Below are 12,364 nucleotides of genomic sequence, written 5' to 3' on the forward strand. Positions count from 1 at the left end.
AGGCTTGCATTTCCACTGCCAAAAAGGTACCAATGGTACCCTTTCGACAGAAAGTTTCACTCGACATAATTTTCCCTCTGAAAAATGTCAAAGTAAAGCTGTACGGGTCGTTCACATATCATAGGTTGGTGGGGGCACTGGGCCACCCCCCTGTGTACGGCCCTGCCAAAAGGTGATAATAATAATTAAACATGGCAGTTTGTTCATGGTTTAGGTTGCTGAAAGAATCATTTGCTCCTTTGCTTTTTCCATCTTCTCTTTCGCTTTTTTTACACTTCACACTGTCCATTTCTGAAAGGATCAGATGTCAGAAGCACTTCAATAATCACACGCACGTTATTATCATCAGCTCAAGAAGTTTGTTATCTCAAATATAGACGTGTGGCGAGTGATCGTGACAAAGTGAAACCGCTCACGCTTTAGATGATGGCCTTGTAAACAACAAGAGAACATGCGGCGGATTTAGCTCTTCTTCTTGGCTTTATGGCTGTACATCAAGACGTCGACAAGGTTTGTTTTAAGCTTGGGTCGACCATGACTCCTTATTATATATAAATATTAATATGGTGTAATGTCTCGGCTGTGTATTTAAAAATGACGCTTCCTTTGTTTTCATTCTCCTGGCTTGTGCACGAGCTAGTGACTTATCTCTGTAAATCAATAGCGTTCAGCTGCACATCATGCTCTGCCTTTTGGTACCCTTTCGAAAGGATACCAAAAAGTGGTACGGTACAGTACGGTTCACATTTTGGTACCTTTAGACAGTGGAAATGGCCATGAAAGTGCACCGAACCACACTTTACCTCACCACTCGGTGAAAACGGGCCAATATTAAGAGAAGCATGGTTAAGAATATTATGGTTGAAGCCGTCAAACTGACTTCAACAAAAGCATCGTCACTCTAAACGCAGAAAGAAATGTTCAGACTTTGATTTAAGATTACCAAAACTAACATTTTTTTCAGTGGATTAACTTGCACAGATGAATTATTCACCTAAAGATTAACAAAGTGCGCTGACAAAATTAACAATGTAAATGTTGATTTCACACAAACTTTTAGACTGCCCTCTAATACTAGAAGAATACAATCTCAGCAGTTTTGTGAATAGGTTTTGAGAGAAAACGCTTAGCCAAAAAGCTTTACATATGTTTAGGAGATCACTTAGTGGTAAGATTAAGACAAAAAAATTGTTAATATAGGCCCAGATTCCCTGTTTGTGTATGTGAGCCGTGTCCACTTCAAGTGATTTGAGAGAGGCACATGACAAACCCTGATCTGTTTAGCCTTCCTGAGCTGTCAGGGTTTGGAGAATTTGCAGACTGTGAGGTGTCTGCGTGAAGAGATTGGTGAGGAAAACACTTTTCTTTATGTAAACACGATGAGGCGTGTGGAGGAGGGGAGTTTTGCTCTTTGACTGACACCTTCTATCTTAGTGCATCATCCGCAAGAGCAGTTTTGACAGGTTCAACAAATGAATTGCTTTATGATACGCTATTGAAATCGTTGATGGAGTTTAATGCTGTCAAAACAATATTTCAGGCATTTCTGTTTTAACACATTTCTTCTTATGCATTTAAATAACTCTTTCATTTCATTTCCCCAGAGGTGGACAGTAAGCATTTTAATTCACTACTGTACTTAAGTATCTTTTAATATCTTTATTTGTTAGATTATTTTTAATTTTAGGAAAGTTTATGTCACTGCATTGACTGCAAAACATAATGTTGTAACTTTTATTAAAAAGTCACCCGCTCAGAGGCGCTAGTGGTATTGGATTTACAAATGAGCTGAATTTTGTCAGGTAAATTGTGTCACAAATTCTAATGAACAATTAATTTGTGAATTGGACTTATCTGATCATATCTGCTGTCAAGACAACAACTCACTGATTCAAATTATCTATTCAGAGTAAATCTCCAGTAAACAACTCACTGATTCAAATTATCTGTTCAGAGTAAATCTCTAGTAAACAACTCACTGATTCTAATTATCTGTTCAGAGTAAATCTCCAGTAAACAACTCACTGATTCTAATTATCTGTTCAGAGTAAATCTCCAGTAAACAACTCACTGATTCAAATTATCTGTTCAGAGTCAGTCTCCAGTAAACAACTCACTGATTCTAATTATCTATTCAGAGTAAATCTCCAGTAAACAACTCACTGATTCAAATTATCTGTTCAGAGTAAATCTCTAGTAAACAACTCACTGATTCTAATTATCTGTTCAGAGTAAATCTCCAGTAAACAACTCACTGATTCAAATTATCTGTTCAGAGTCAGTCTCCAGTAAACAACTCACTGATTCTAATGATCTGTTCAGAGTAAATCTCCAGTAAACAACTCACTGATTCTAATTATCTGTTCAGAGTAAATCTCTAGTAAACAACTCACTGATTCTAATTATCTGTTCAGAGTAAATCTCCAGTAAACAACTCACTGATTCAAATTATCTGTTCAGAATGAGTCTCCAGTAAACAACTCACTGATTCTAATTATCTGTTCAGAGTAAATCTCCAGTAAACAACTCACTGATTCTAATTATCTGTTCAGAGTAAATCTCCAGTAAACAACTCACTGATTCAAATTATCTGTTCAGAATGAGTCTCCAGTAAACAACTCACTGATTTAATTATCCATTCGGAGTAAATCCCCAGTAAACAACTCACTAATTCAAATGTCCTGTTCAGAGTGAGTCTCCAGTAAACAACTCACTGATTCAAATTATCTGTTCAGAGTCAGTCTCCAGTAAACAACTCACTGATTCTAATTATCCATTCAGAGTCAGTCTCCAGTAAACAACTCAATGATTCTAATGTCCTGTTCAGAGTGAGTCTCCAGTAAACAACTCACTGATTCAAATTATCTGTTCAGAGTCAGTCTCCAGTAAACAACTCACTGATTCTAATTATCCATTCAGAGTCAGTCTCCAGTAAACAACTCACTGATTCTAATTATCTGTTCAGAGTAAATCTCCAGTAAACAACTCAATGATTCAAATTATCTGTTCAGAGTCAGTCTCCAGTAAACAACTCACTGATTCTAATTATCTGTTCAGAGTAAATCTCCAGTAAACAACTCACTGATTCAAATGATCTGTTCAGAGTAAATCTCCAGTAAACAACTCACTGATTCAAATTATCTGTTCAGAGTAAATCTCCAGTAAACAACTCACTGATTCTAATTATCCATTCAGAGTAAATCTCCAGTAAACAACTCACTGATTTAATTATCTATTCAGAGTAAATCTCCAGTAAACAACTCACTGATTCAAATTATCTGTTCAGAATGAGTCTCCAGTAAACAACTCACTGATTTAATTATCCATTCGGAGTAAATCCCCAGTAAACAATTCACTAATTCAAAAGTCCTGTTCAGAGTGAGTCTCCAGTAAACAACTCACTGATTCAAGTGATCTATTCAGAGTGAGTCTCCAGTAAACAAATCACGGATTCAATGATCCATTCAGATAGAATCACCAGTAAACAACTCATTGATTCACATGATTGTTCAGAGTGAGTCTCAAATGATCAACTCACGGATTCAGTGATCCATTCAGAGTAAATCTTCAGAAAACAACTCACCGATTCAATGATCCATTCAGATTGATTCACCAGTAAACTACTCACTGATTCAATAGGTACGTTCGACATGAAGCATAGCTGCAGCCAGTGATCTACAAGAATAGCCGAGTGCAGGCGGGGACGGAGTTGAAAACAGAGCCGTCAAGCTGAACACTTCGGGGTTCAAAGTTGCAGCATAATGACCGATCACATGGCGTCATCATAATTTTTTTAGTTATAACAAAAAAAGATTTACAAATAAAACAGGATACAGTCTCTACAAACTATAGTTCATTTTTAAACAACAAGGGAATCATGAATTAAATAGAAACGAGAGGGTAATATAAGCATGAAGACAAACAGGCCTATTAAATACTAAGCAATAAGCACAAATTCTAGGAGTTTAAACATCACTCTAGGCTAATACTTCTTGTTTGAATATGCTAAAGGGGTTTACATTTATAGATATAAAACTTTCCAATATATATTAAAGTAAAACCCAAAACAAAGTGTCTTAAACAAGTTAAGTCTTAAACAATGATTAAGATTATTTTGGATAATGAAAGCATTTTCAAAAAAGCACTTTAATCCAGAATGATTGAACAAAAGGACATTCCTAAATTAAGCGAGCTACACTTTAAGTAGAAGTTTACAAGAAATACCAGGTATAAACGGCTAGACAGGAAATAAAAATATATATAATCATAAAAATTATTTTATAATTATTTAATAAAATAGCTCTTTAACCTAATTTGTTAAGAAAGCTTTAGGGTGGCAGGATCAACGATGATAATTAGTTTATTACATGTCTGTAAGACTTATTTGAGTTAATATTTAGGTTATTTACTAAAATATATCATTTAAATTGTTCATGGAGCTAAATACAGTAAATCGTCTGTATAAAAAAGTAGAAAATAAACCTGACCAAACAAGTCTTTAGAACCAGATTATTTAACAAAACATGATTACTGCAGTAAAATATTTGTAGCCTTTTAATAAGCATGATGAGTTCAAGATAGAGATGGTATGAAAAGTTAATTGTTTGTTTTGAAATTTATGAAGCAAAATTTGTCCAATAATAAACCCGAAACTCACGTGGTTGTTGTCATGCTGTGAACTCGACCAATCGTGTAGTATCAGTGTCATCATCAGAGCTCGTTCAGTCGATCTTCAGATGCTGCATGGGCTGAGTCAGTCGTCTGATCTCGGAGCACTGTTGGGGTACTTTGATGCCACAGGTGACAGTCACATAGTGTCGACGCAGCATCAATCCGGACAAAATTTCTAACCAGCATGCACCGCTTTAAGACAGATTTCGATCGATCTGCGCAGGGCTGCATGAAGTCGAACGCACCTAATGTTTCATTCTGATCAACTCACAGATTCAGTTGTTCATACTGATTGAGTCAACAACTCCCGGATTCAATGATTCATTTTGATTGAGTCATCAGTAAAAAAAAAACACATTGATTAAAATGATCCATTCAGAGTGAGTCTGCAGTAAACAACTCACTGATTCAAATGTTTTTGTCAGATTAAGTCTTAATGTCTTAATCAAATGATTGTTCAAAGTTAGTCTAAAATGAACTCACTGAGTCAGTGTAAATCTCCAGTAAACAACTCACCGATTCAATGATCCATTCAGCTAATAATGTTAAAGTAATGTAAATTAATGATCATAGAATTTTGCTGCTGTAGCATTTATATACATTTATATTGTATTATATTGTAATAAAACTGTTTATTATATTGTAATATTGTGTGTTTGGATTTATTAAAACACATTTACACTCATTATTTGGTATATTTATTATTGTAATATTCTCACTAGTACTGTATGCGTATTTGATATGTAATTTTTTTGTTTGCCATCTTGAATTATCATGAACTTACTAATACAGTTATACAGTTTTCTTATGAAATAAACAATTATCAATAAGTACTTTTTATACTTCGGTACATTACAAATAAGGTACTTTTTACTCAAGAAAAAAATGTATACCTTGCAAATAAGATTTTTCTCACATATTTTGATATGTTGCAGCATGAATTGTAACCTGTTAACTAATATATAAAAGTATATGTATATATATATATATATATATATATATATATATATATATATATATATATATATATATATATATATATATATATATATATATATATATATATATATATATATATATATGAGGGCCCATTAAAGTTAATTGTATTTATTAGCATAAACTAAGAATGAACAATACTTGAACAGCACTTATTATTCATATTCTGAGTGAAAAAAAAACTAAACTGTCAATTTTGTGAAAATCAGAAGTCAAAATCACCATTTTTTATGAGTAAGCAAACCTCATCATACAGTTATCAGTGGTGTCTATTTAACAAACTCTACAATCTGATGAAAGCCACAAACGCAACATTTTCACATTGTCTATCAATCTCAGAGATGTAAGAGAGTATCTGAGCCATCAGTCTAGAATAAATGTTATCCAAGCCTCTTATTACACACTTTATTGGAAAAGGAAGAGGTCAGCCCTCAATAACACACACACACACACACACACACGCACGCACGCACGCACGCACACACACACACACACACGCACACACACACACACAAAGGTAACCAGCCTTTTTTTAAAGGGCATATGGGAGAACTTCATGACCCCGACTGCAATTAGTAAACATGCTTTATTGGCCTGTCTATAATGTGATCGTCGAGACGGGGTGGCCATGAGTAGCTGCTTGTCACCGCAGCACTACCAAACTGAAATATTCCTCACTTTCCTTTAATTAAGTAAATTCAATGATGTGCGTGTGTGCGCTGAGCATCATGGGAATACTGCATCACCATATGGATGCCTTTGGCTGATGCTTTGTGTTTAGAAGGGGTCAATCAAAGAGAACTTTTGTATTCAGATTCTCTTTTTTTATAATTTAATACTTTTTATAATTTAATTTAATTTAATTTAATTTAATTTAATTTAATTTAATTTAATTTAATTTAATTTAATTTAATTTAATTTAATTTAATTTAATTTAATTTAATTTAATTTAATTTAATTTTGAACCTGATTTCCTCCAGTGTTCAGTTTTAGTTTAATCATAATTATTTAATTTTAGTTTTACATATGGAGTCAAAAGTTTTATAGAGGGGATTTTGTAAATCCGTTTTTATCACTATATATTTATAGTGATAAAAATACTCCAAACAGTCTGCTAAATAAATAAATAAATAAATAAATAAATAAATAATTATTAAATAAACAAATAAATGAAAGAATGAATGAATGAATAAAAACATAATGAATGAATAATTAAATCAATACTGTAAATAGACAGATAAATGAATGAATGAATGAATGAATGAATGAATACATAAATAAATAAATAAAGAATAAATAAATACTGTAAATAGACAGATAAATAAATACATAAATAATAAATAAATGAATGAATAATTTAATAAATACTGTAAATAGACAGATAAATAAATAAATAGATAAATATAAATAAGGAATAAATGATTAAATAAATACTGTAAATAGACAGATAAATAAATACATAAATAAATGAATATATATATATATATATATATATATATATATATATATATATATATATATATATATATATATATATATATATATATGAATATATATGTTATGAAGCGGACAGGAGACAGAGGTAAGGAAACGTTAGGGTGTTTATTAAATGACAACAAGGAGCACATGAAGGATAGCCAGGAGGATCAGGAATGATGTTGGGGTCTTTTCCTCCGTGGCTGGGTAACAGGAATACACGAGGATGGACAGCACACACCAGATACAGCTGACAGAGGATGACACAGGCTTGGAAGGACTGGAAGACAGGACGATTCGGGAGGACCAGGAAGACTAGGAGGAATACAAAGAGAACAGGTAAGTAAATCGTTTGTTTTAGCTGAGGATGACTACGCTGAGTGGTCGCTCAGTTGTCCGCTTTCGTCGAGACGAGCCCGGACAATGAGCGACTGGAGTGCTGTGCTTTTATCTGGTGCTCGTGAATGTGATGCAGCTGTGTGCTCATTAGAAGTCAGGTGATGGTGATCTTCGTGAGTGGGGGTCGTGAGAGCCTGACCAATCCATGACAGTACCCCCCTCCCCAGGGCCCGCTCCTGAGGGCCGACACCTCCGACGCCGTGGTGGTCTCCCTCTGCCTCTAGGCGCTGGGAACTCAGGGTGGCTCTCATGAAACTCCACCATGAGACTAGGATCGAGAATATCAGCTCTGGGAACCCATGTCCTTTCTTCGGGGCCGTACCCTTCCCAGTCCACCAGGTACTCCAACTGGCCACCACGACGTCGGGAACGCAAGATCTCCTTCACTGCGTAGACGGCTCCTTCTTCTAGGAGCAGTGGAGGAGGGGGTTCCTCTTCGTGGTCAGGCTCTGTGGAGGGAAGAACAGGATCGTGATAGGGTTTCAGGAGTGATACGTGGAATGTAGGGTGAATACGGTAGTGAGAGGGTAATTGTAGTTTGTAGGTGACGGGGTTAACCTGTTCCACGATGGTGAAGGGACCAACAAATCGGGGACTTAACTTGCGAGAGGGCAGTCGCATGCGTATGTCCCGGGTGGATAGCCACACCTTTTGTCCGGGTGTGTATCTGGGTTCTTCAGACCTTCTCCTATCGGCGGTTACCTTGCTTCGACGGACTGCCCTCTGCAGATGTTGATGAGCCTCGTCCCAGACTCTCTCGCTCTCCCGGAACCAGTGATCCACTGCGGGGACATCAGATGGTTCGCCATCCCAGGGAAAGAGCGGTGGTTGGAAGCCCAGGACGCACTGGAATGGCGTGAGTCCGGTGGAGGGTTGCCGCAGTGAATTTTGGGCATATTCTGCCCAGCCCAAATACTGGCTCCAGGAGTTCTGGTGACCACTGCAGAAGGTCCTCAGGAACCGTCCCACCTCCTGAATCTTCCTCTCTGTCTGCCCGTTGGTTTGGGGATGATATCCAGAAGAGAGGCTGACGGCCACACCTAGGAGCTTGAAGAAGGCTTTCCATAGACGTGAGATGAACTGTGGACCTCTGTCCGACACAATATCTTCTGGAATACCAAATGACCTGAAGACTTGATTAAAGATATTGTCGGCAGTTTCAAAGGCTGTGGGAAGACCTTTCAGAGGGATTAGTTTGACAAACTTTGAGAATCTATCTACTATGACTAGAATACAGGTATTACCTTCTGACGAAGGGAGGTCAGTGATAAAGTCCACTCCTAGGTGTGACCAGGGACGGTTCGGAATCGGCAAGGGATGGAGCTTTCCAGCGGGTAGATGACGTGGGCTCTTGGATTGGGCACAGTCCTTACAGCCCTGAACATATTGCCTCACATCCCTTGCCATGTTTGGCCACCAGAATCGTTGGGATACTAGCGAGAGAGTATTGTTGATCCCTGGATGTCCAGTGCCTAGCGAGGTATGTAAGGAGTGGATCAGATCTACCCGGTGTTCAGGTGGTATGAACTGCCGATGAGGAGGGCATCCCGGCGGAGCAGGGGCTTCCGGAGTGGCAACGACTGGAGGAGCGTTCCAGGTGATCGGACAAATGGAGATGTGTTCGGGAAGAATCTTCGTTGGGAGTTCTTCATGATCGTGATGCTCGTGTAAACGAGAGAGAGCGTCTGCTCTTAGATTCTTGGGTCCTGGACGATAGGAAATGGAGAAATCAAAACGTGAGAAGAAAAGTGACCATCTGGCTTGACGTGGACATAGTCTCTTGGCCTCTTTGATGTATTGGAGGTTTTTGTGATCTGTGATCACCTGGAACGGATGTTTGGCTCCCTCCAACCAGTGACGCCACTCCTCCAAGGCTAGCTTGATTGCTAGAAGCTCCCTGTCTCCTATGCTGTAATTCTGCTCCGCCGGGCTCAACTTCCGAGAGAAATAGGCACAGGGATGCAGTCGGGGCGGTGTATCATGATGTTGAGATAATACTGCCCCGACGCCGGTGGTGGATGCGTCCACTTCCACCACGAAAGGAAGATTTGGGTCAGGATGAGTCAGGAGTGGGGCCCTTGTGAACTCCTTCTTAAGAAGGCGGAAGGCTGCGGCTGCTTCTTTGGTCCACTCCAGTCCTTTGGGTTTACCCTTGAGGAGATTAGTGAGAGGTGATGTAATCCTGCTGTAGTCCTTGATAAACCGTCTATAAAAGTTAGCAAACCCAAGAAACCTCTGGAGCTCCTTAATGGAAGTGGGTTCTGACCAGGATAGAACAGCCTCAATTTTCTTTCCATCCATACGTATACCGGTTTGGTCAATGATGTATCCCAAGAAATGAATCGACTTCTGGTGGAATGAGCATTTCTCCGCTTTGAGGTAGAGGTGATGTTCTCTCAATGTGTGTAGGACCTCCGCAACGTGTTGGCGATGTTCGGCCTCACTCCGGGAGTAAATGAGGATGTCATCTATGTACACTATTACACAGTGGTGAAGAAACTCCCGGAGGACTTCATGAATGAAGTTTTGGAATACGGAGGGGGCGTTGACCAGACCGTAAGGCATGACCTCATATTCATAGTGGCCAGTAGGGGTCACGAATGCTGTCTTCCATTGGTCCCCCTCACGTATTCTTATCAGATTATACGCGCTGCGGAGGTCCAATTTAGTGAAGACTTTAGCTTCTCGGAGCTGTTCCAAAGCGGCTGGTACCAGAGGAAGGGGATATCGGTATTTTACTGTACCGTTATTTAGGACCCTGTAGTCGATGCATGGACGCAGCCCTCCGTCCTTCTTGGCCACAAAGAAGAAGCTTGAGGCGGCTGGTGATTTTGAGTGACGTATGTACCCCTGACTCAGAGCCTCCCTTATGTAATCTTCCATTGCCTGATTCTCTGGAAGCGAGAGCGGGTAGATCCTACCTCTTGGCAACTGGGCATCTGGAACTAGGTCGATCGCGCAGTCCCATGGCCGATGCGGCGGTAGCTGGGAAGCTCTCTTGATGTAACAACCCCACTTGAAGAAGGATGTCTTCGCATTGTCGATGGATACGGGTCGAAGATCGAGTGCACTGGGTTATCGGTTGTATCTGGTATATATGCGAGGACGCCTCAGTACGGAGGTGGAGTTGACGACAGAGGGATTGGGAGATGAAGTTCCCTGCTGACCCGGAGTCGATGAGGGCTGTGACAAGGAGAGAAATAGAGGCAGTAGTTATTTGTACGGTGGTAGTAAGTGGTTTACATTGTTCAATATTCGTACTGAATACACTCACTGAAGTCCGAATGGGACGAAGGGGACACTCCATACGGGTGTGTCCACTGACACCGCAGTATAGACACAGACCCCGGGTCAGCCTCCTCTGTCGTTCCGCTGATGTCAGTCTTCCAGACTCTATTATCATGGGTTCTGGTTCTGGAGAGGCTGTTGACTCAGGCGATTGGAGGAGTGCAGACGAGGGGGTGATGGTGTCCTGTTGATAGGAACGGAGACGATCGGAACATCGGAGAGAATGTTGGATGAATCTCTCCAGACCCATTGTATCATCTAATGTGGCCAGTTGGATTCGGAGAGTGGGTTCCAAGCCGAGCCGGTACGTGGTCAACAACGATCTCTCATTCCATCCACTTGCAGCTGCTAGAGTGCGAAACCGGAGAGCATATTCCTGTGTAGATAGAGTACCTTGCTTTAGATGATACAGCTGCTCTCCAGCGGCTACTTCCCCATCAGAACGTCCAAACACCTCTTTGAAATACTCCGTGAAGGTAGTGATGGAATTCATGACCGGCCCGGCTTGGTTCCAGATCGTCTCAGCCCATTTAAGTGCAGGTCCAGAGAGTAGAGATACGATGTAGGCGATCTTCGACTTATCTGTGGGATATAGAGAAGGTTGCATTTCGAATATGAGGGAACATTGTAACAGAAAACCATTGCACTCCCCCGCTCCGCCTGAGTAGGGCGCTGGTCGGGCCATGGGACTGGAAGGAAGGGCCGAAGAAGAAACTGTGGAGGCGGAAGTGCTCGGTGCTGGTGGTGCGTTGGAAAGTGGAGCTGGTGGCTGTAGAATCCGCTTCAACTGGTCCACCAGCTCTTGAAGGTGATCGGGGGTGCTCATGTTGTCGTCGTTATGGGTCCGGGCTTCTGTTATGAAGCGGACAGGAGACAGAGGTAAGGAAACGTTAGGGTGTTTATTAAATGACAACAAGGAGCACATGAAGGATAGCCAGGAGGATCAGGAATGATGTTGGGGTCTTTTCCTCCGTGGCTGGGTAACAGGAATACACGAGGATGGACAGCACACACCAGATACAGCTGACAGAGGATGACACAGACTTGGAAGGACTGGAAGACAGGACGATTCGGGAGGACCAGGAAGACTAGGAGGAATACAAAGAGAACAGGTAAGTAAATCGTTTGTTTTAGCTGAGGATGACTACGCTGAGTGGTCGCTCAGTTGTCCGCTTTCGTCGAGACGAGCCCGGACAATGAGCGACTGGAGTGCTGTGCTTTTATCTGGTGCTCGTGAATGTGATGCAGCTGTGTGCTCATTAGAAGTCAGGTGATGGTGATCTTCGTGAGTGGGGGTCGTGAGAGCCTGACCAATCCATGACAATATATATATATATATATATATATATATATATATATATATATATATATATATATATATATATATATATATATATATATATATATATATATATATAATGAATGAATGAATGAATGATTAAATAAATACTGTAAATAGATAAGATGAATAAATAGACAAATGAATAAATAAATAAATAAATTTGATTTAATGATTTATTGATTAAATTATTTT

Source organism: Danio aesculapii, chromosome 3 (assembly GCF_903798145.1).
Source record: "Danio aesculapii chromosome 3, fDanAes4.1, whole genome shotgun sequence".
Classification (NCBI taxonomy): domain Eukaryota; kingdom Metazoa; phylum Chordata; class Actinopteri; order Cypriniformes; family Danionidae; genus Danio; species Danio aesculapii.